We start from the raw sequence: 23896 nt of genomic DNA, 5'->3' as shown, positions 1-23896 counted from the left end.
TGGTTTTTGGTTTTTTTCTCTGGTACCGGGAACCGAACTCATGACCTTGCGCTTGCCAGGCAGGCGCTTTTGCTGCTGAGCTAAATCCCCAGCCCCTGGAAGTTTACTTATTTATAGTATCGGAATCTAACTCAACAACTTCACGCTTGCCAGGTGGGTGCTGTGCTGCTGAGCTAAATCCCCAGTTTAAATTAGGTAACATACTGAACTACAGAGATAAAGCAACATAGTGTGTAAGATGCAGCTGCACTCAAACCACACAGACAGGCAGCTCTCACTTTCCAAGAAGCCATGCTGAAGAGCAAATAAATGAAAAAGAAAACAAGCACACAGAAAAGTCAATACAGCCAAAAACTGATTTGTTGAAAAAATTAGTAAAACATAAACCTCTAGCCAAACTGATTAAGGAAAAACACAAATAACTACAGAATTTTTAAAGGTCAATATGATTATTTTATGCTAACAAGGGAGGATGGGAAGAGGACATGTTTCTTGAAAAACACAAATTACCAATGATGATAGAAACAGATTGTCCAAGTGAGCTGGGCATGGTGGTACACACTTTAATCCCAATACTTGGGAGGCTGAAGCAGGAGGATCGCCAAGAGTTCAAAGCCGGCCTGGGTAACACAGTGACACCTTGTCTCAAAAAAAAAAAACAAACCCACATCTGACTGAATGGCCCCAAGACTATTATTACAGGAATGGAATCTGCTACTAAAAACCTTCCCACAAAGATCTCAAGATGTAGATGGTTTCATTAGAGGATACTTCTGAATAGTAAGATTACCACCAGGCTTGCACAAAGTCTTCTAGAGAACAGAAAACAACAGAAGGAACCCTAACTCTTAAATCCCCTGAGGCATAAGCTTGGGTCCAAGAAACCCATTCCTCTTCTACTGTATATTTATACTTTAGTGTTATGGTAGCTGGCTGTCATCCCAGTACCTTTCCCAGAGGGGTACAGGAAGCAATGTGTTTGTTTTTACCCACGTGGTATGACAAACAGCAAGAAGTGTACACATGTGCAAAGGTAGCAAAAGGGGATTTGGACACCCTCCCCCTTATGTTCTGTGGAACAGTTTTTATAGATATTTACTTGAGCATCACAGAGGGTCCAACAGACCCACACCAGGTCAGGATGTTTTTTTTTTTTCCGGTACCAGAAATTGAACTCACAATCTTGCGCTTGCCAGGCAAGCACTGTGCCACTGAGCTAAATCCCCAGCCCCAGGATTTGTTTTAAAAAAAAGTTTTCTTTTGATTTTTCTGGTGGAAGTAGCCCAACTCAGTACAAGAGCACATGAATACCAGATTTGCACATGGAAACCAGTTTTGGAAGAAGTCAAAAGCGAATTATCAGGTTACTCATGCGTGGATGATGAAGATGGTCTATAATGCTAAAATACATGCTTTTATAACTGAAGAGTGGTGTGCAAGGAGGAAGCAAAGGGGTCTGCATTCCCTGTGTCTGTATCAGTTGGTTCTTGTCAGGAACTTTGGCTCACATGGCCAACATCAAAGTCATCATCATCATCATCATCCACCCGCACCACTCTTCTGTTATAAAAGCATGTATTTTACCATTATAGACCATCTTCATCATCCACGCATAAGTAATCTGATAATTCGCTTTTGACCTCTTCCAAAACTGGTTTTCATGTGCAAATCTGGTATTCATGTGCTCTTGTACTGATGACAGCAATGTGAGTGCATATTCGACTAGTCAAAACATTGTGAAATGGCCATGCAACCAAATGGAAGGCTCCAATGTTAGATCTGCAAACGTAGTGAGGGTCTTGGTGGGGGTGAAATGTATTGGACAGAATGCCAGCACTGGCATTAATATTTGAAATTGTAACAGAGGAAATGCTACAAGATGCTGTGAAACACACAAAGGCTGAAGTGCAACTAAAACCTTCTGTACACACCAACAACCATGTTCAAAAGTGCAATGACACCTCACTAGCTGAACTGAAAGTCTTCATAGGTCTCCTGTACTTAGCACAGATTTCTCATGGTGATTGCATAAGTAAAGAACTTATGGAAAAGGGATGGGTCAAAAGATGGCATAAAAATGTATGTATGCCCTTGGAGATATGAAGATCTGTTATGCTTTCAATTAGACATTTATGCTGGAACTCAGCCATCAGGTCCCTGTTCGTGTAGTAATAAACCAAATGACATTTTGAACAGACTTACTGCTCCCATCCCTGAAACTGACCAGAATGTGACACTGGACAACTCGTCTACCGGTTTCCAATTGCTGCTACATTTGCTAACAGAGCACAAGTTGACCAGCTCAGGAACTGTGCACAGGAGCAAAGCAGAATTCCAAATGAAATGTTGCAATTTCAAAACAGAGGATTGTGCTGGGCATGCCTATAATCCCAGCATTCAGGAGGCTGAGGCAGGAGGATCATTTTGAGTTCAAGCTCAGCCTGGGATACAAAGTGAGCTCAAGGCCAGCCTGAACTGCATAGTGAGACCCTGTCTCAAAAAAAGACAAAAATTAATAAATAAATACATCAATCAAATAGAGAATTGTATAGTTCAACCTTTGAATTTCAGTAAGATATAATATTGGCCTCATAAATGGCAAAGAAAAAGCAAACTGGTATTGCTGACATCAACATCTCACCATGATGGAAATATTGATAGGGAAATCTCAACAATACAGAAGCCTGAGATGAAAACTTTCAACAATAAAACCAGGTGGGCGTGGTGGCACACACCTGTAATCCCAGCACTAGGGAGGCTGAGGCAGCAGGATCTTTGGGAGTTCAAGACCAGCCTGGGCTACAAAGTGAGCTCAAGGCCAGCCTGAACTGCATAGCGAGACCCTGTCTAAAGAAGACAAAAAAAAAAAAAAAAAACAAAACACAATAAAACCAAACATGGAGGAGATGTTGATGAGTTATACAGCAACTATGGTGTCATCTGAAAACACAAATCATTGGCCAATGGTTGTGTTTTACTCGACCCTAAACATGTATGGCATAAGAAGTTTGATAGTTTTTTTTTTTTTTGGTTTTTCGGTTTTTCTCCGGTACCGGGAACCGAACTCACGACCTTGCGCTTGCCAAGTAGTTTGATAGTTTACAAAGAAAATACCAAGTGCAGAAAAATTTTCTTAGAGGGCTGGAACTGGAGCTCGTAAGAGATCATGTACAGCAGAGAAAAAAACAAATGTTTCTGCCCAGGGAACTATGCAAAAAATTATGGCATACACTGATGAGCAGACAGGTGAACAGGCAAGAGCAGCATCACAAAGATCTACTACAACATGAAAAGAAAAAAGATGTCAACTGTGGCCTATAAGAAAGTACAGAAAATAAAGCAGGTACTATCAAAGGAAGGGATACTTGTGTACGGAACATGCAGTTATCATGTATAAAGACTGCCTTGCCTTGGGTGTGACGGTTGAAGCAAAGCTTATTGTGGCAGATTTCTCCTTGTGTTTACATTGCAGTTCGCAGAGATTTTTATTTTTGTTATCCTTTAGGTTGTGTAAGCAAGTAAATAGCTAATGTGGAAATGCTGATGTCATTTTATAGACATCATCGCTTCTCAGTCTTTTGGCTAAGATCAAGTGCATTTTATTGATGTCTATTTCCTGCTAAATGCATGTTGTGCAGTAGGAAGCTCCTGACAAAACAGGAAGAGAGGTGACAGACTGCCACGAGGAAAGGAAAGCTAAGCATACATGCTGTCAGTGTAAGCAAAAGTGTGCATGAAACATGCAGTTGTCATGTGCGAAGACTGCCTGGGGTGTGACAGGTAAAGCAAAGCTTATTTCTGTAGCAGAGTTCTATTGGTATTTTCATTGTAGTCCAAACAGGAATTTATTTCTGACATTATCTTGGGTTTTATAAGAAGATACACAGGCATGTGAAAATGTTGATGTCTATTCTAAACACACAATACATATTAAGAATTTAATAATTTATTTTATTGATATTCTATATTCCTGTTACCTAAATACGGTATAATACAATAAGAACCTCCTGACAAAACAGGAAGACCAATGAGATGTCAAATAAGTCCTACAAAAAGGCCAGGAAAGCAAAAGAAACCTGCTGTCAGTATAAGCAATGCATATATGTGGAACGTGCTGTTGTCATGTGCAGACTGCTTTAGGTGTGGTAACTGAAGTAAAGATTTTTTTTTTTGGGTAGAGTGCTATTGGTATTTTCCTTGTAGTTTATATGGGAATTTATTTCTGATGTTCTTTTTTAGACTTTATACATCAAGAACCAGTTGAAGTTGAAAATTTTGGTGCTTTTTTATAAACAATAAATATAAAAAACTCACTATTTTTGTGATTTTTCCCCCCGTTAAGTACTCACTGCTTAGTACTCATTCATCAACAGAAATATCCTGAAGTATAAACATGTGTCTGACAGACCCACCTTTATGTGCCTTAATGACAAAATTAGTCTTATACTACAAGGGCTATGAATGAGTGCAACCATGATGCTAAAAACTGACAACAATGCTGAAAGAACGGGAAATAATCTCTCTTATGAACAAAGCATAATAACTCAATGTGCTAGCAAATAAAATCTACCATTATACACAAGGAGAACCTAAAAACATACAATAATTTATCCTAAATATATAATAGAAGAAAAACTATATGACCATCTAAATAGGTATAGAAAAAGCATGTGACAAAATTCAAGAGTCATTCATGATAAAAATCTATTGAAAAATTCATAAAGAATGTATTTCTTTCTTTTTTATTTTTTTTGGTTTTTTTCCAGTACCAGGAATCAAACTCACAACCTGTGTTGTACCTCTATAGCATGTCTGTGTTGTACCTCTATAGCAAGAGAAACAAAAAGAGTAAGGACCAGAAGAGAAGAAAAGTAGTAATTCACAGATGATATGATTATGCACCAAGAGAATCCATATGATTCTATAAACTAGTTAGAAGTAATAAGTGAATTTATATTTCCGGATATAAGGTCAATACTGAAAAACCAACTGTGAGTCTATAAGCTAACCATGGATTTTTGTTTCGTTTCTTTGAAATAGTCTACATAGTCTTGAAGTCACTATGCATTCCAGACGGGGCTCTAACTTGCAATTCTCTTGCCTTGGCCTCACAAACACTCGGATTACTGCACTACCATCCCTGGCTTTTAACTATGGATCTTTAAAATACAAAGTACAACAGAATAAAGCAAACAAAAACTAGGAATAAATCTAACAAAAGACATGCAAAGACCTCTGCAATGAACAGAGTGAAACATTTTTGAGGGATATTTACTAAAGCCTAGAAACAACTGTCAAGGACAGGAGAATGCTCTGAGAAACACAAGTAGGTGATTCTGTGGTTGTGTGAACATCATAGAGCGGTACTTACACAAACCTAGAAAGTATGCAGGTCAAGTATGCTGTAGCCTCTTGACACTATCAAGAGATAACGTAAGTAGGATATATATGGGTGTGCCACCAGCATAAAATGTCACATGGTTCCTATAAAGTACAGCACAAAAAGTAGTATACTACATAGAAAAACCAGTACCAGTTATTTATTATCACTATGAAGTCTTAGGTGTTATGCATAACTGTACATGCTACACTTTTAGTGCCACAGGCCTGTTTACGTAGCAGCACCAACAGAAACCTGAGAAATGTACTGCACAGGAAAGTTTTATTAGTTGTAACATAAGAGTAATTTTTCAGCTCAGTTATAACCTCATGGGACTGCTGCTGTATATGAAATCTATATAGTTACCCAAAACTTCATCACACAGTGTGTTAACTGTAAATGAAAGGATGTAACCAAGTTTTTGGATTGGGGAAACTTAAAATCTTTCCAACCCATCATTTCAATTTCAAAGCAATCTTAAATCAACTCCCACTCCCTTTTGGGGGTGCTTTTTTTGAGATAGGGTCTCACTATGTGGTTCAAGCTAGCTTTGAACTCACTATGTAGCTCAGGCTAGCCTCAAACTCACAGGATCCTCCTGCCTCAGCCTCCCAAGTGCTGGGATTATAGGCATATGTCACCATGCCCGGCTTTCCCACTCCCTTTTGTCCTCTAAAAAATTATTGAAAAGCTGATTCTAAAATCGTTATGGTAGCTGGGTGTGGTGGCACATGCCTGTAATCCCAGCACTTGGGAGGCTGAGGCAGGAGGATCGTCACAAGTTTGAGACCAGCCTAAGCTACAACATGAGCCCAAGGCCAGCCTGAACTGCATAGCAAGACCCTGTCTCAAAAAGACGCCCCCAACTCAAAAAAATCATTATGGAAAGGCAGGAAGTGAAAAATGTCAATACAATCCTAAAAAAAACGGTGAGCATATACTCTTCCAACATTAAAACATATCACACACCTATAGATTAAAAGTGTATTAATAATTAAAATTCACCAATGAAAAATAGTCTATAAACAGTCTTACACAAATAGGGCTTCCTGACTTATAATAAAAGTCGCATCAAGGTGCAATGAAGGAAAAGACAATCTTTTACTACACGAAGATGAAACAACTGGAAATGCTCAGGTAAAATAACATGCCATGATCCTTGTGGTGGGTAAGCTTAATTGTGTCAACTTGACTGGCAGGAAGCTGAAGGAGGAATTAGTGAAGCACACCTCTGAGTGTGGGTCACGTAGAACCTTGTGTTCTACATCTGGCCCCTGGATCCTTCCTCTCTGGCTCTGTTCCCCTGCTCTGCTTACCAGACGCCATGAACTAAGCACCTTTCCTCTGCCAACCCCTTTCCACCATGATGTCCTTGCCTTTGTGACAGCTAACCATGGACTGAATCCTCTGAAACCTCAAGCTAAATTAAACCTCTCCTCCTTTAAACTATGGGCACTGGGTTTTGTGTCCTAATCACAGGAAAGCTGACTAATAAAATACTTAACCTTACACAACTTACAAAGGTAAACTCCATATAGGTCTAAATGTGAACAGCAGTGGGGGAAGAGTCACAAAATATCTTTGACCTTGCTGAAGGCAAATAAATGTTTCTTAAGCCAACTCCAAAAGTATGGAACAACAGTAATACACACAAGAAAAGATAAACTGGGCATTATGAAATCTCTCATCAAAAAATTGATTAAGGGAGTGAAGAGACAACTATCAGAAAAAGGTATCGATAATAAAATACATCTAATAGTAAGGATAGGAGATGGGCAGCTTCCTGGGGTGGGGACATGAAATCTATGAGGTCCTGCCACAAAGCACCAGTCTACCAGCAAGGTTGGACCAAGGCTACAAAGAACACCTCCATCCTTAATCATTAGCCTACTACTAAGAGGAAGATGTAAGAAGAAAAGAGTTTCTGATTCTAGACAACATAGGAACTCAACCTGACAAGCAAGAATTTATGTTCTTGCCTGAAATAATTAAAAAACATGAATCATTGTTTTTTAAGGCAGTGAACACAAAAAAATAAAGAACTATAAAGCTCCAACATTATTCCTCGAGGGTTTTCTGGCTTCAGTGTAAGGAAGAAAACAGACCAAACCTCGCCTACTGCCTGAGCTAAGTAATACACAGCAACACGAAGAAAGAACTGTGGGGATCTACAGAGAATCATCCAGTCAGAAGAAAGCTGATCAGTACACTGTGTGAGGAAACCACCCCTGCTAGAAAAGAAGCCTCTCAACGGTTCACACGTGGCCATGAAAGGTACCTCTTTTCCTATCAATCAGACTAAGGACTGGGAAAAACATAAGTAGGGGGTCTTTCCTAAGAAAAGAAAGATAAACCCTACACTGCCTAATAAATCTTAAAAACAAAACTTGAAAGGATCAAGTTATAACCTCAAACAACTTCACCATATCTCACAACAGAGTTCAAAAATATTTTTAGGAATATAAAAATATCCAGAATATCACAGGTAAAATTCAGAGTAGCAGTTAATAAAATGATTACCAGGAATGGAAATAACCAGAAAAATGAGTGTTACGGTTTCGATATGGGGTGTCCCCCAAATGCCTTACGTGTTCAGCAGTAGGGCTGTGGGAAGGTGACTGGCTCACGGAGGCACTGTGCTCACAGTGGACCCTGACTGACTGCTGTTAGGAGGCAGGATGGTTACAGGTGGGTCTGTGGGGGCGTGGCATGGCCTGGAAGGTCGCTTCTCCCTCCCCAGCTCCTCCCTTGCTCCCAGCTTGCTGGCCACCTTGACCTGAGCAGCTCTTCTCCACCAGGCCCCTCTACCATGGAGCCAGCTGCCTATGGACCAAAACTTCTAGAAACCGTGAGCCCAAATAAATGTCTCTCCCTTTAAATTATGGGCGTTGGGCATTTTGTCTCAGCAAAGAGAAAGGGACCAGGACAATAAGATCTACCATGATGGAAAAGAAGTCAATCAAACCTGACCCAAAATTGAAACAGATGTTAAGAGTTAGCATACAAGGACAATGATAACAGTAATCATTAACTTTACTGTTCAAAACACTGAGCATCGCTGAAGGTATTCATTTTTGTTTTAAAGATAACCTACCTCACTTGTAATATAAAAACCACAATGCATCAGATGAAAAGTACACTGGATGTGAGTAACATTAAATACTGCAGAAAGATTATTGAACTTAAAAACAAAGCAACAGGAATTCATTATTTACTTCTATTTTCTGAGACACATTTTGTCAGTGCTATGCCCTGCCCTGGAAAATTTGAATAAGGGCCTCTATGCCAACTGTTAAACTCTTAGTAATCCTGGTTTCCTCTAATGAAGCGACTTATCCCAGGGGAAGCTACTTATCAGGGAAGAAAACACTTAGGGCAAGATGTGACCCCTACCCATGTACAGCGGGCACGCCTAGCACTGAGGGAGGCTAAGGTTGAAAGACTTCAAGTCTGAGTCCTGCTCTGTAAACTAAGCAAGACCTTGTCTCAAAATTTAAAAGTAAACAAATATCTTTTAAAAGGGTATTGGGGAAAAAAAAGGGGGGATACTGGGGTTGTAGCTCAGTGGTAGAACACCCCTGGGTTTGAGCCCTAGTACCATTTTAAAAGGTTTCTTCAAGACAAAAAGAACCAGGCTCACTTACCTCCATCTAGAGTTAGGGGAATATGGACTATTGTTTGGTCCACTGGTGTTAATCCTGAAATTCTTCCAATTCTCAGAAAAAAAGGGAATAGGGCCAGGGATATAGCTCAATGGCACAGCGCCTGCCTGGCAAGCGTGAGGTCCTGAATTTGATTTCCGTTAAAAAAAAAAAAAAAAAAAAGAAGAAGAAAAAGAAAAAAAGCGAATATAGGCTATACGTCCCACCAACAAGTGTAAAACTTTTCTCCTATTATCTATAAGCAACACTAACATGGCACAGCCAGACAATAACACAAAGGATTAGCTAATCTTCTAGAAATAGTTAATTGCTACCAATTACTGATTATATTTTATAATGTAGAGCAGAGTATTTTTAATTGCTCCTGGTTCAGAGAACAAATAAAGAAGCATCACACAGTTTTAAGTTATCAAAAACCAAGATGATAGGAAGTAGCAGAGTAAGACATTACCTTTTTTAGCTAAATTAAAGGCATAAGATTAATTAAGCTAGAAAGAAGCAGCTTTCAAAACTTTAGCAAGGTAAAATCTCTCTGGGTTTTGTGATGATTAAATGAGAATGTCTGGTACATGGCTTGTCCTGTGGTCATCGAGTCCTTTTTTTCAATTGTGAAGATATGTTTCAACTACAAAAAAACCAGTAAGTTATGTATATGCTAAAAACCTGGCCTTTTAGCTGGGCATGGTGATGCACACCTATAAGACCAGCACTCCGGAGGCTGAACCAGGAGGCCGAACCAGAAGGCCAGAATGGACAGCCTAAATTACATATTGAGACCCTGTCTCAAAAAACAAAACAAAAACTCCAGTCTTTTGCTCATAAAATTTCCTAAGAAAACCCTCAGAACTTAAGCAAAAATTTTTACCTCCAATACAACCAAGTAAATACCGTGAAATACTGTGCTTAATTTAAAATTTTTATGTGAAATAATTTAAGAAAATTATGTTGAGTGACTTTTCAACCAAGTCATTGAGCCAAAGGAAGTAATAGCAAGGCAAGGGAGGAACTCAGAAATAGTCATCCCTCAGTATTCTGGGAGGACTGCTGCCAGGACCCCCATGGACATCAAAACCTGGGGATGCTTAAGCTCCTCACATTAAGACAGCACAGGATTTGCACAGAACTTCCACTCATCCTCTTGCATAAAGAATCTCTAAGTTACTTAATATAAATGCTATATAAACACAGTAGTTGTTAAACCCTATTTTTTAGGTGACAATGGCAAGAAAAAGATCTGAACATGTTCAATGAAGATGCAGTTTTCGGGGGCTGGAGATTTAGCTCAGTGGCACAGCACCTGCCTGGTCAAGCGCAAGGTCGTGAGTTCGGTTCCTGGTACTGCGAAAAAAAAAAGATGCAGTTTTCCCTCAAATATTTTGGACTGGCAAGTAGTTGAACTCAAGGACTAACTATGTAAATAAATGAAAAAGATTCCTTAAGCCTGGGCTATAAAGGGGTATAATAACATCCCTGAAATTACATGAAATGTTTTATATAAGTATTTTTCTAGATCCACAGCTTTTTACTTAATTTTTGTGGTTTTTTAAGTCCCTGGAAGATAAAGAAGTATTGCTCCAAAAAAACTAGATGGGAGGTTGCTAGGGAACCCAAGAAACAAAAAGAATCATAGGAAGACTTAGGATTCTTATGAGAAAGTACTGTGACAATTCTTGCAAATTTAAATATCCAATGTATATGCATGACCATACCCATATATATATACTATACAAAATGTTTGAGAGGTCGTAATTTTCTTTTTTTTTTTTTTTTTGAGGTCATAATTTGCTAGGTCTAGAAACCAATGTTTCACAAAAAACAAAATAAAACATATGCTCTAAATTACAAGGTACAGGTAAAATTATACTAATGGAGAAATTTATCTTTTAAGAGCTCAAATTATAAGGTCAACATGACTGGCTGCAATTTAAATCATGGACATGGGGCCAGGGATATAGCTCAGTGGTACATGTGCCTGCCTGGCAAGCACAAGGTACTGAGTTCGATTCCCAGTACCAAAAAAAAAAAGAATTTCCTTTAAATCATGGACATACAAGCAGTGAGTGAATCAAATCCAACAATATTTTTATTGAGGTGACAAAACTATTAAAAATTTTAGCAGGGTGTGGTGGTGCATGCTTGTAATCCTAGCACTTGGGAGGCTGAGGCAAGTTCAAGGCCAGCCTGGGTTATGAAGTAAGTGAGTTCAAGGCCAGCCTGAACTCCTTAGTGAAACCCTATCTCAAAAAGAAAAAAAAATGTTTTCTAATCATTTTCAATTTTATTTTTGTTTGAGTAGCATCTGTTCTCCTCCTAATGTAAATTACTTAACAGTGCTTTTCACTGTATTACCAAACTTAGAATAGAGTCATAAATTTTGTAATGGAATACAAACTAAGGATAAATTTTTTGAGATAAAGTTGTAAATTACATGTTGATTATACATAATTTTCATGCCTAAAAAATCTTTTATTTTTCTTGTATAACAAATGTTTTGTTTGTACTCATTCATTCTTTTTACAATTCTTATTAAAGGCCATTCTTCAAACAGTGCTAGTAAGTATTATGTCCTTATGAATTGAACTGTATTACTATATTAAGTTCTTCCTGCTCTAAAGTGAGCTGTGGCACTGTCTTCTGGCCGTAGTGAGTCCTGTCGTCTGGTACCCATGTCCTGTAGTCTCCTCCCACAATGGCTCTGTGCTCGACCAAGTGACTTATTTTGCCCAACGCAACGTTAACAAATGCAATGCAAAAGTCTGAGAGATGCTCACATACTGCATTTCCTTCTGCTGCTTTTAAAACCTAGCAGCCCAGGCTGGGGATATAGCTTGGCGGCACAAGTGCCTGCCTGCCAAGCGCAAGGTCCTGAGTTCGATCTCTGGTACCAAAAAACAAAACAAAACAAAAAAAACCAACCTAGCAGCCATGTGAAGAAGGTTGAGCTAGCCTGTAAAGAGATGCAGGTCAGCCAGCAGTTAGCATAACCTGAGGGAACATCTTGGACAGCAGCCCCAAGCATGAATAACCTTAAGGAAGTCCAGAAATGGAACCATGTAAATGCCCAAACTGCTGACCCACATAACTGTGACCAAATAAGACAGCTGTCATGCTAAGCCACTAAATATTCAAGTAATGCCATAAAGGCAACTAATATATTCTTTTTTAAAGGGGAAGAGATGCAGGGTACTAGTCAGTGACTGACTACTTGCCCAGCAAGTATGAAGCCCTGGGTTTGATTGACAGAACCACACAACTGGTAGGGTAAAGCTCTATGATTCATGAAACCGCTATAAAGGACATTAAAAACCACCCATTTAGTAATAATTTTCAAGACAGATTTAAATAACTGAGTTCCTACAAACATATTCTAGAGGGCCCAAACAGTACTTAGCTCAAAATGATGCAGGACTGTTGTGCGTGGAGATGTACACCAGTAATTGCAGCATCAGAAGGCTGCGATAGGAGGATCACTATGAGTTCCACAGTGAGTTCAAGACCAGTTTAAGCTACTACATTTGGAGACTCTCCCTCAAAAAGCAAACAGAGCAAAACAAAATGATGCAAGCCTGTACCAACATGAGAATAAGACCAGCATCCTGTCCCTGGGTGTGTTCCATGCTGGGAGGAAGTAAGCCTACTAAAGATCATAGTAATGAAAACAATGATTACCAAAAGTCTGGGCTGACTACAGGCCCTGGATAATAATGCTTTTAAGTATACAATTTCAGTAATTTCAACCCCCTCTCTCCTCTTGGACACCACCTACTTCAGTCACACTGGCTTTCTTGCTATCTTGAACATGTCGACCCACACTTGCCCACAAGGCTTTGTGTGGCCACTGCCTTTGTGGTCCAGCTGCCCACACTGTTTCCTGACTTCATCTAGGTCTTGGTTCCTCAGAGGAAGGGGAGGCTCAACCACCTCCGTCTCATTCACTGATCCTGACTACAGGAACTGTTCCATCTTATTGCCTGGCAGGCTGGAGGAACAGCTCGGAGGTAGAGCACTGCCTAGCACATGCAAGGCCTGCATTAGACCCCTGGTACAACAAACAGATTTGTTTACTGCCGATGTCCACACACTGAAATATACACATAAACTGCACATGAGCAAGGGTGTCTTTCATTCACCATGATCCCCAGAGTCCCTCTTTCAGTGTCTGGATAATCGTTAGCTGTATGGGAAGAAGGAAAGTCCCTATTTCTAAGTGGTATCAGGGCTGATGTCAGTGAAAATGGCAGAGCAATAACCTCAAAACATCCTCTCCTCTGTAACAGCAACAAAGTAAAGTTTGTCAGAAAAAACTTTTAAAAGAGCTCTGAAAATTAACCAGAGGCTTAAAGCAAACTAGGAAATGTTTCTTCAAGAACTGCATTTTGTTAAGAACAGAGAGCTTCGTGGAGTTTTAATTTTCTCTATTCCCATTCCACCCCAACCCCAACTCCACAACAGCTCTGAAAACAGTCCACAATAGGAATGAAAAGCAGGTATGGTGGCACACACCTGTAATCCCAGCACTTGGGAGGCTGGGCCAGGAGGCTCTCAGTGAGTCCAAGGACAATCTGCACTATACAGTGAGATCTTATCTCAAAAAAAAAAAAGAAAAAAAAGTGACCAAAAGCCCCAGGTGCCAGGCAGTCACTGAAGAGGTCAGAACTAGGTTAAAGGGTCTTCCGAGAGAACTCTATCTGACCTGTCTGAGAGACCCCATTTGCAAGGTTATCTTTATCTGACATGACTTGGAGCTCTGCCAATTCCAATAACCTTTCCCCAGAAGCATTTGTTTGAAGCTAAGACAACTGTTTAACATCATGGCTTCCTCAGACTTTAGAAAGCAAATGGCCAACCAAAAAGGTTAAAAAGAAAAACTAGACAATGAGATGTCACAAGGAACCTTGAAAAGCTCCCACAAACCCACAGGAACCTACAAGATCACATGTATGCACAAGGACATGTGTTCTCAAGGTGCATGCTGGGAAAACACGAAAAGGCACTACAAGTACAGCATGGTCTGCACAGCTCCCTTTGGAGGGATCACTCTCACCCCACAGGATGAGAGCTCTCCTTCCTCCACAGGAAGAGGACTCTTGCAAGCCTGTACCTGGTTTCCTCCAGACTCTGTCCCAAGTACCTTGTGTTTTGCAGACTTTCATTTCATTTCATTGTAATAGACTGCTGTGACTATGACTTGAGTCCCGTGAGTCTTTTCTGAGACAAGGTTTCACTATGCAGTTCAGGCTGGCATTGAACTTTGTAGCCCAGGCTAGTGAACTCTGAGCAATCTTCTTGCCTCAGCCTCTAAGTGCTGGGATTATAAGTGTGCATTATCCCACCCAGCCTCTGTAAGTCATTCTTGAAAATCAAGAAACCTGGGAGCGGTCTTGGAAACCCCCAAGGACAGTGAGGAACCACTCAAAAGGGGATAAAATGACCAAAGCCTGGAAAAGGACCTTGTAGGGATCTGTGCATGTTTTGCATTTTCACAGAAAACCAAACAGATATAGCTGGGGTCCCAGAACTCACATTCCACCGTGGAGTTAAAAACCCAACAGCTACAGATCCTACTAATACAGATACAAGCAAGAGTCTGGCCTCCAAAAAACCTGCATACTCTCAAAGAGCTGCCTACAGCTGAGCTGAGACACTGCCCAACCAAGACAGGGTACTCTGTAGGGTTGAATCTCTTTATTTGCATGAAAGACCTGGAAGGGAACTTTTGGTGGGTTTGTGTCCTATATCAGCTATCCACTTTCCTCTGTTCAGGGAGCCTGACCTGCCCTTTACCAGAGCTCGCTCCCTTACTGCGTGAGCAGAAATCCCAATACAAGCCTTGCCTTGTGCCTGTATTCCTTTAGGTCAAGGTCTTATCCTAACATTTCTGAACCCAAGAACCAGGTTCTGGTAACGCAAACACAGCTTCTAAAACTTCTTGCCAAGCCAGGTGTGGTGGCACACACCTGTAATCGCAGTACTCGGAGGCTGAGGCAGGAGGATCGTTGTGAGTTTGAGACCAGCCTGGGCTACAAAGTGAGCTAAGGCCAGCCTGAACTGCATAGCAAGACCCTGTCTCAAAAAAGAAAAAAAACAAAAACAAACACTTCTTGCCATAGAACTAGTAAATTAAGATGTTTCCGGCTTATTGTGTACAGTTCCTCCCTTGAACTTAAAATTTCTCCAAGGAATGCTGACACTTTGGGGTAGGAAATGATGTTCAGAAAACACATTCTAGGGGACTGGGGATTTACCTCAGAGGCACAGCGCCTGCCTGGCAAGCACAAGGTCGTGAGTTCGATTCCTGGTACCGGAAAAAAAGAAAAAGAAAATACATTCTGGGTGCTGAAGAATGGGCTTATCTTAAATACAATTCATTCTCATTTAGTGACAAGTGAGAAGCAATCAATTTCAGATCTCTGTATTCCAAGGAAAAGAAGTAAATTTTTCACACACAAAAAAATAGTATTCAACTCCTAAAAAACCTATACAAACATGCTGAATAAGTAGCATGCTTAGGTAATGTAGCACAGAATTAAAGTTTAAAAATAAATTCCCAGCAGGGTATGGTGGCACATGCCTGTAATCCCAGCACTTGGGAGGCTGAAGCAGGAGGATCGCTGTGACTCAGCCTTGGCTACAAAATGAGTTCAAGGCCAGCCTGAACTGTATTAGCAAAACCCTGTCTCCAAAACAAAAAAGAAAAAAAAAAAATCCAAGAAAATAGGCTAAATTGTAGGATAAAACTTTCAAATACTAAGTAGTGTAAATGTTTAAAGCAGTTGGTATTTAGAGTTGAGTTGAGGAAGGCAGTGTCTGGAGTTGGCAGCATTTTTAACCTCCAAAAACAACACGGGATGAAGCAGGAGCGGGCATCTGTGTGTTAATGTGTCTCTTTCATTCTCATATGGCTTCTTGCACAGTATTAGACAAGTTTCCATGCACTGTTCCTAATTTTAAATACAACTAAATGTATATTAGGGGATTTGATCTTTAAAACCTAGCTTTACAAATTAAGAAAGTAAGGCCAGGCATAGTGGTACATGCCTGTAATCCCAGCACTCGGGAGGCTGAGGCAAGAGGATCATTGCGAGTTCGAGACCAGTCTGGGCTACAAAGTGAGCTCAAGGCCAGCCTGAACTGCATAGTGAGACCCAGTCTCAAAGAGACAAAAAATAAAAAAATTTTAAAAATAAATAAAAAAATAAAAAATAAGAAAATACCTAACCAAATCAGTCTATCCTTTCTTATATTATTATGCTTTTTGTTTTTAGTGAACTCTATCCTACGCTTATAAATGTACCAACCTATATTTTTCTATTTAAAGACTATCGTAGGTCTTCATGAGCTAATATTTTTATAGTATTTACTGTACGTCAGCACTACTCTAAGCACTGTACACCTACTTACAACAATCCTACACAGTAAGTAATAATATTACCCTCACTTAGAGCTGAACAGGTGCCTTGCCGAAGGACACACTACTACTCAGCGGTGAAGCGAGGGTCTGTCAAGCTAGACTACAAGAACCATGAACACTGCATCCACACAGGCTGTCATATGCATTTGTTATACTGAAAATGCAATGTTTATTTCACTCGGTCAGCAAAAAAAAAAAACGTTTTTACCATAGTAAAAGTAACATGCATGCTACAGGGTTGAAAAATTATATGAAAATTTAGAAGCCTGCCACGTTGGTGAAGTCTTTATGTCCAAGACTTTGAAGTATGCAGAAACACTCCCTTCGAAATGAAGGCTCAGCTAGCCACTATCACCTAGGAAGCAGCAGCCTGGGTGGGCCTCTACATTCTGTAAATAACACAAGCCATACTTTAGTATGCTGCTCTGCCCTACTTCCTGAACAACCCATGAACTGCAGTTTTAAATGGGCCCCAGCACAAGAGAAGACAAAAGAGGAAGTCAAGGCAGTAGTGCAAGATACTCTGTATTTGGACCTGAAGACTCACCAAACTCAAAAGTCTCCCCAGTGTCTGTGGTGAATGATAAGATAGCTGTCTAAAGCTGCCAATAGGTCCTGACAGAATGATCACATGGACTACCAGAACACCACATGAAGCAGGGTGTTTCAACCCTGCCACTACTGGTGTTTTGGTTCCTTCTGACATTGTGAGAGGCTGCCTATGTGTAGTAGGATATTTAGTGGCATCCCTGGCCTCTACCCCCTAGATGCCAGTAGCACTTTCACTAAATTATGATAAACAAAATATCTCTAAATATCATCAAGTATTGCCAGGGAGCAAAGCTGTCCCTGATTGAGAACCACTGCTTTACAATAGAGTTATGCTGTCTTTTTAAGACAGGGTTTCACTATGCAGCTCAGGCTGGCCTTGAATTCACTTTGTAGCGTAGGCTGGCCTCCAATTCACAGTGGTTCTCCTGCCTCAGCCTCCTGAGTGCTAGGATTACCTTGCCTGGCTTTGGGGCCCTTTTAGGAAAGGATGATAGATCACCAAAGTGACCATGTGACCTAACCTATCCTCAGTGATCTGACCCACAAAGCCACAAGCTGCATGTACTACCAGCATCTCACCAGGAAAAAGAAGTGACACTGGGTGTCAGACATCAGCTCTTTTTCTTCTTTAGGGCGCATGCAAAGCCTAGCCTTTTTTACCCTTCTCTTTTAAGAGTTCATGACTTGTTTTGACTAAGGAGTAGGAATAATTTTTTTTTTTTCTTTTTTTTGAGACAGGGTCTTGCTGTGTAGTTCAGGCTGGCCTTGAACTCACTATGTAGCCCAACCTGGCCTCAATTTGCAGGAATCCTCCTGCCTCAGCCTCCCAAGTGCTGTGATTACAGGCATGCACCACCACACCTAGCCAGAAATGATTTCTGTAGAAGCATTTGTCAGTTTGGGATTCTTCAGCCTGCTCTTCCCTTACAAGTATTATGACAGGAATAGAGATAAATACAGACACAATGCTGACCCAACATATAAAAAATAGCTGCCTGGAATCACCCAGATCTGGAGATTTTACGTGAGAGTAAACCTTTTTTCAAAAATCACTTTAAGCCATTATCTGAAGAGTGGTTGTTACACTACATAACCAGCTAAACTCTGACTACAATGGTTAGAATGTACATAGAGATTAACGCAGGCCACAAAAGCACAAGGAACCCAAAAGAACAAATGACTCAAGACACCCATGGCACTTCTACTAAACATCAATTCTCCCTTCTGTGGCCCTGCACGATTCTCTATGATCAAATGAAAGAAAGGGGGTAAAAAAAAACAATTAGGCCCACTTAACACATGGTTCCACACAATATGCTGGCATTACTCCTGTACAACAATATCTCTACAGGAGAGGAAAAAAGTGAACTCCTCCAGGGAGGCAGAGCTTCAAGCAGTTTATCTGGCTATTCACTGTACCTGAAAAGAGAAGTAACCAGAGGTCCATATCTAATGGTGTGGCAAAATATTTCTGCAACTGGCTTACTTTACTCAACAGGCTCAAGAAGCAAGTGACTCCGGTAGCAAGAACAGAAATAATACCTGATATAACAAGACTTTTCCTCACCGACGCTCATCTACAATTTCACAACCTGCCAGGCTTTCTCACAGCTCTGAATCTACTCTCCTTACTGGACTACCTCTCAACTTTCCTCTAGCCTAACTATCCCCCTCCAACACTCAAGATCAACAGTCACCTCTTCTCTGAAGCCGTTCTAAAGGGTATACTCTACCTGTATCAATTCTCTCAACTCACAAGTTCTCAACCGAGTCTGCAGACTTTCAGGGATCAGAAATGAACAGAATTTAATGACAAACAAACATCATTCTTTTCACCAATCTCTAATTAAAATTTATTACTTCATCATATAGAGGTAAACTGTGATATTTCCTGTGATCTGGGCACCAATAAGAATCACAAGTATTTTCACTGTCAAGTTACACTTGTTGTGGACATTAAAATATCACGTAAGCCGGGTGTGGTGGCGCATGCCTGTAACCCTAGCACCCGGGAGGCTGAGGCAAGAGGATCCTTACAAGTTCAAGGTCAGCCTGGACTACAGAGTGAGCTCAAGGTCAGCCTCAAGGTCAGCTCAAGGTCTTGCATAGCGAGACCTTGTCTCAAAAAGGCAAAAAAAAAAAATCATTTAAGCTCATCACTACTTCATGCTTCATTTCTCTTGTCAGCAAGCTTTTGCTTCACTCTGGATAAAAATATTTCCAATCGCCATCTGCCCAAATGTTGGGTTAAACATTTTTTGGATGAGATTTCTATACAAAAATTATAAGATTAAATAAAGCAGACTACACCCCCAATACAGGTAAGCCTCACACAATCAGTTCAATTGAACAGCAAAAGCTGAACCTCCCACCTCCTTGAATTAAGACAGTTCCTCCTAATTTTTTTTGTTTTGTTTTTGTTTTTTTTTTTTGTACTGTGAATCAAACTCAGGACCTTGTGCTTGCCAGGTAGATGCTGTGCTGCTGAGCTATATTCCTGGACCCTGACAAACTGACTTGGAACAAGGACATCAGCATCTTCCTGCCACTGGACTCAAAGAGAAACATCAGCTCTCCCTGGGCCTCATGTCTGTCAGCTTTGAGAACTACACTGTCTCTGGTTCTCAAGCATACACTCTGTTTTTCTGAGACACTGTCTCACCATATAGTTCAGACTGGCCCTGAACTCACTGAGTAGCCCAGGCTGGCCTGGAACTCCAGGCAATGCTCCTGCCTCAGCCCCTCGAGTACTGCGATTACAGGCATGCGCCACCACCCTGCCCCCAGCTCAAGTATACACTCTGTCTGGCACTACACCATCAGCTCTAGTCTCTAGGCTGCCAACTCACTCTGCAGACCTTGAAACTTATTGGCCTCTTTGGTCACATGAGCCAATTCCTTGTAATATACCTCATGGCGAAATACAAACACCTCACACTGATTAAATTTCTCTGGAGAACCCTAATGAGTATAGTCCTGAGAACAGGCACAGAATCCATCTCTCGAACCTCTTAGACCAGGGAATGCTTAGCCCTTGTAAGAGGTATTCCATTACCATGCTTTCCGCAGCAGAACTGGAGCATCTAAACGAGACTGGTGGATAAGCAGGCACCCAACCAGACAATAAATGTTAGTCTCTCTTCTTGATGGCACATAAAACTCCAAAAGTGACTCCTTTGGTAACATTCTCTTAGATTTAAGAAGGAAAACAACTCCCTTCCCTCCTACACAGTGATAATAGTTGATTTCTTTCCATTTATACTACTACCCTTCTAAAGAGGTCACCTCCTCATCTCCCTTTTAAGACTTACACATTTATGACGTAGGCAGTCATAAGGCAGCTATTCCCAACAACTTACTAACTTCTCAGAAACCTGTGTACAGGTTTAGTAGTCCTATTAATTAAACTTTATCTTTGTGACAGCAGGGAATATATCTCAGTTGTTTGCATTTTTAATTCTTAATTGGAATTTTAGTAGCTAACAAAATCCCTTAATTAAGAACCAGACACTAGGGCCAGGGATATAGCTCAACAGTACAGCACCTGCCTGGCAAGCGCCAAGGTCCTGAGTTTGATTCCTGGTTCCACAAAAAAAAAAAAGTATCAAACACTAGCAGGGGATATAGCTCAGTGGCACAGAGCCTGCCTGGCAAGCATGAGGTCCTGAGTTTGACTCCCAGTACTCCGCCCACCAAAAGAATCAGATACTATTAAGAGGCAAGTATCAAACTGAGGATGTAGCTTAGTGGTAAAGTGCTTGCCTAGCAAACAAAGGCATTAACAAAAGAGTCAAATATCCATAATAACAAAGGTAAAGATAAATATGACTAATTTTTTTTAAGTTTAGAACAAAATGACTATTCTGTAGCCCACGGTTTGGTGTCCAATAAACTGGTACTACTCACCACACTTTATGCTGTTCCAGCAATTATATCTTAAATCTAGCAAGTACTGTATCACAACTCTAAGGAACAGACAGGTGTGGTAGCACATGCCTATAATCCCAGAACACCAGAAGCTAAGGTAGGAGGATCGCCATGAGTTCGAGGTCAGCCTGGGCTACACATGAGACCCTGTCTCAAAAGAAAAAAAAAAAAAAATGCTGGGCATGGTAGTGCATGCTTGTAATCCCAGCACCCAGAAACCTGAGGCAGAAGAAGCACTGCCAGTCTAGGCCAGCCTGGACTATTTAGTGAGACCCTGTCTCAAAAAAACCCAAAAAACCCCCAGGAGAACAACCAAACCTCTACAAGTAATCAGTCACATTCCTTGTTATATACATAACTGAATTTAAAGTCTTCTCATTTACTTTTTCATATGTAAAAAATGGCTGTTTCCATGGCCATCAGATTCCCAAACAGAAAGTCTTAGAATTCATAAAAATGAACCATAAATTTCTAAACTGAACCCATGTCCAGGCCAACACACTTGCAATTCCAAGTTTTTATATATATTATTGGGTGAATATTTATGCAAATATTAATGTATATATTTAACATATTGCACTTACTGGAAAAAGAACTTTCATCAAGAAAACTTCCAAATCTATTTTCCAATTTTAGTCTAATTCTAGAACAAGATAGCATCCTGAGACATTAAGAGAACCAAATATGAGTAAATACCTGCACACAAATTAGTAATCACAGGTCTAAACTGTGAAAGAAACTAGTTCAGTTTACAGAGAGCAGCTAAGTGCCAAATAAAAACTAATCCAAACCAAAACATTCGGCACAATTTCTATTTCTGGCAACTTCAACTCCTGGCTATGACACTAAATGGTAATAACTGATAGAACTATAAAAATATTGGCATCCTTTCTCTCAAGCTAAAACTGGTACTGGTTCACACCATAAGCACCTTGAATTAGATCAGTGATTCTAAAGTGGAAGCCAGAGGTAAAACAAATCAATGGAACTTTTTTCCCAAAACGTACTTGCCTCCTTCATATTTCCCAATACTAAAATTCTGAAGGTAAATGTGATCTGATAGATGTGTATGTGTCTTTTAAAAATCTTCTAGAATATTTTGAGATACTTATTTGCCTCCACCTTTATGGAGAATTCTCGTGCTAGGTACAAACCTTTTTAAAAATATCGTATCAATAACAAGCATAAGAAACAGAGCTACAGGAGCTCTGCGGAAATCCACGCAGGTAAAAAGCTGTATTCACAGCAAGTATAAGCCCCCTTCAGAGATTCTGTACCAGCTCCCTCCAAATCTAAACATTACATTTTAGACAATAACAAATGTTCAGTCCATCACTTTGAGAAAAACACAGTTTACTAGCCAGACCAAAACGTAAAAAGCCAATTGTTGCAGGAAGACCCTAAGAAGCCACAATGAAACACCAAAATTCTACTGTTCTGGTATTAAAAAAACAAAGTACTACTATTGGGTGCGGTGTCGCACCCTTGTAATCCCAGCACGTGGGAGACTGAGGCAGGAAGATTGCTCTGGGTTTGAGGCTAGCCTGGGCTACACAGCAAGACCGTGTCTCAAAAACAACAGCAAAACCAAACTAAAACCAACAGACAAAAACAGTAAAGTTAAATCAATATTCCTTGTGAAAACAGCTTACAGGTTGAGTTAAAAAAATTTGTAAGATCCATTTTAAAGTGATTGTACTTCAACGCCCACTCCTTATAAACAGCTCCAATACTTAAGTGTTTTAGGAGAGGACTTCTATGAGTTATATATAATGTCCAATTACTATAGGCTAATTTGGATTAGTGTTTCTTAAAGTACCTGGTTATCTTTTATGTTCAATATATGGCATGCTGCAATGACACCTACTGGACACACTCAAAAGCAGCAATTAGATCGCCAAGACAGTCTGAGTAGGCTGGTTACATAAGAACACACACACACACACACACACACACACACACACACACTTGAACCCCAACCCTACATAAAGGCAGCGATTTGTTCAAGAGTACTCAAAACACTACACAATTTCGCCCAAAACAGAAGTTTTCTTTGTGACTGAGATAGCATTACTTTTTTAGTGATTAAAGACAAAGAATGAGGCACCAAGAATCATTTAAAATTTTTAATTAAAGTATTGACAAGGATTTCAGTACTCTCAACACTTCAGAATGAATTTTAAGGTTCCACTTTTCTTTCCCACATACTTTGAGAGAAAAAAAAATGAAACGGTGATTCAAGTTTATATGAACTAATATAAATTATTACTAACACAAAAAATCACATTTTGGAAAGTTTTTCTGACAGGTAATACTAAAACAAATACAGGAAAATGATAAAATTGCTAATACTTCATTCCTCCTAAACCAAAAAGAATATTTCGACAGCTTACATCGTAATTTATAGTTTCTTTTAAAATTGTTTTCTAAACAATTAAAATCGTTTTCAATGAACGATTCAAATCGTTCTCATACATCATGTTTGTCTGTAGTCCGTCCTCCCACAGCACACGCTCACTGAAATTCCTATTTTAACCCTACATTACACTGTGCAAACGATGAACACAAAGACTGAAGAGCAAGATAACTTATGATTAGTTTTATCTGTACATATATCTTACCCAAGTCCAAGAGGTTCAGAGCACACCTTTCAAGCCTAAGATACAACTAACTCATCACGAGCGCCTCAGACTGACAGAGCAAACTACTGAAAAGTCGGCTTCCCCCTCTCAACTCCGACTCCAACTTTCCAGTCCCCGACACGCGCAAGATCTGAGGAGAGGAGGGGGTCGTTTTCCAACTCGGACGCACCTCCCACCGCGGATTTTTGAAGGTCTCGGCTTTCCTGAGAAACCGTCCTGCTATCGCCCCGGCCCTCCTAACGAGCGCAGTCACGAGTCACAAAGCACGAGCCCACCCACACTCGCCCGGGCCGGCCCCGGCCCTCGGCGCCGCCCGGCGCGG

The 23896-nt window shown here is 40.3% G+C and overlaps 1 protein-coding gene across 7 annotated transcripts in view; it reads right to left on the bottom strand.

Annotated features, from left to right (window-relative positions):
* Positions 1-23896, bottom strand: part of Fam126b (family with sequence similarity 126, member B) — an 80839-nt gene that overhangs the window by 56393 nt on the left and 550 nt on the right. Inside the window, exon 1 of one of the 7 annotated variants that reach the window (XM_005373219.2) lies at positions 23744-23896. The exons of 4 other annotated variants lie outside the window; for them this stretch is intronic. The gene's annotated coding sequence lies outside the window, so the exon portion shown is untranslated. Of the gene's footprint in view, positions 1-510; positions 725-23553; positions 23723-23743 lie in introns of those variants that run through there. 2 more of the 7 variants (XM_005373220.2, XM_005373221.2) reach the window with 2 other exon arrangements.

The sequence above is a fragment of the Chinchilla lanigera genome, unplaced genomic scaffold, assembly GCF_000276665.1.
Source record: "Chinchilla lanigera isolate Chin_1 unplaced genomic scaffold, ChiLan1.0 scaffold00002, whole genome shotgun sequence".
In the NCBI taxonomy this organism is placed as follows: Eukaryota; Metazoa; Chordata; class Mammalia; order Rodentia; family Chinchillidae; genus Chinchilla; species Chinchilla lanigera.
This window is presented reverse-complemented; position numbering and strand designations above follow the sequence as displayed.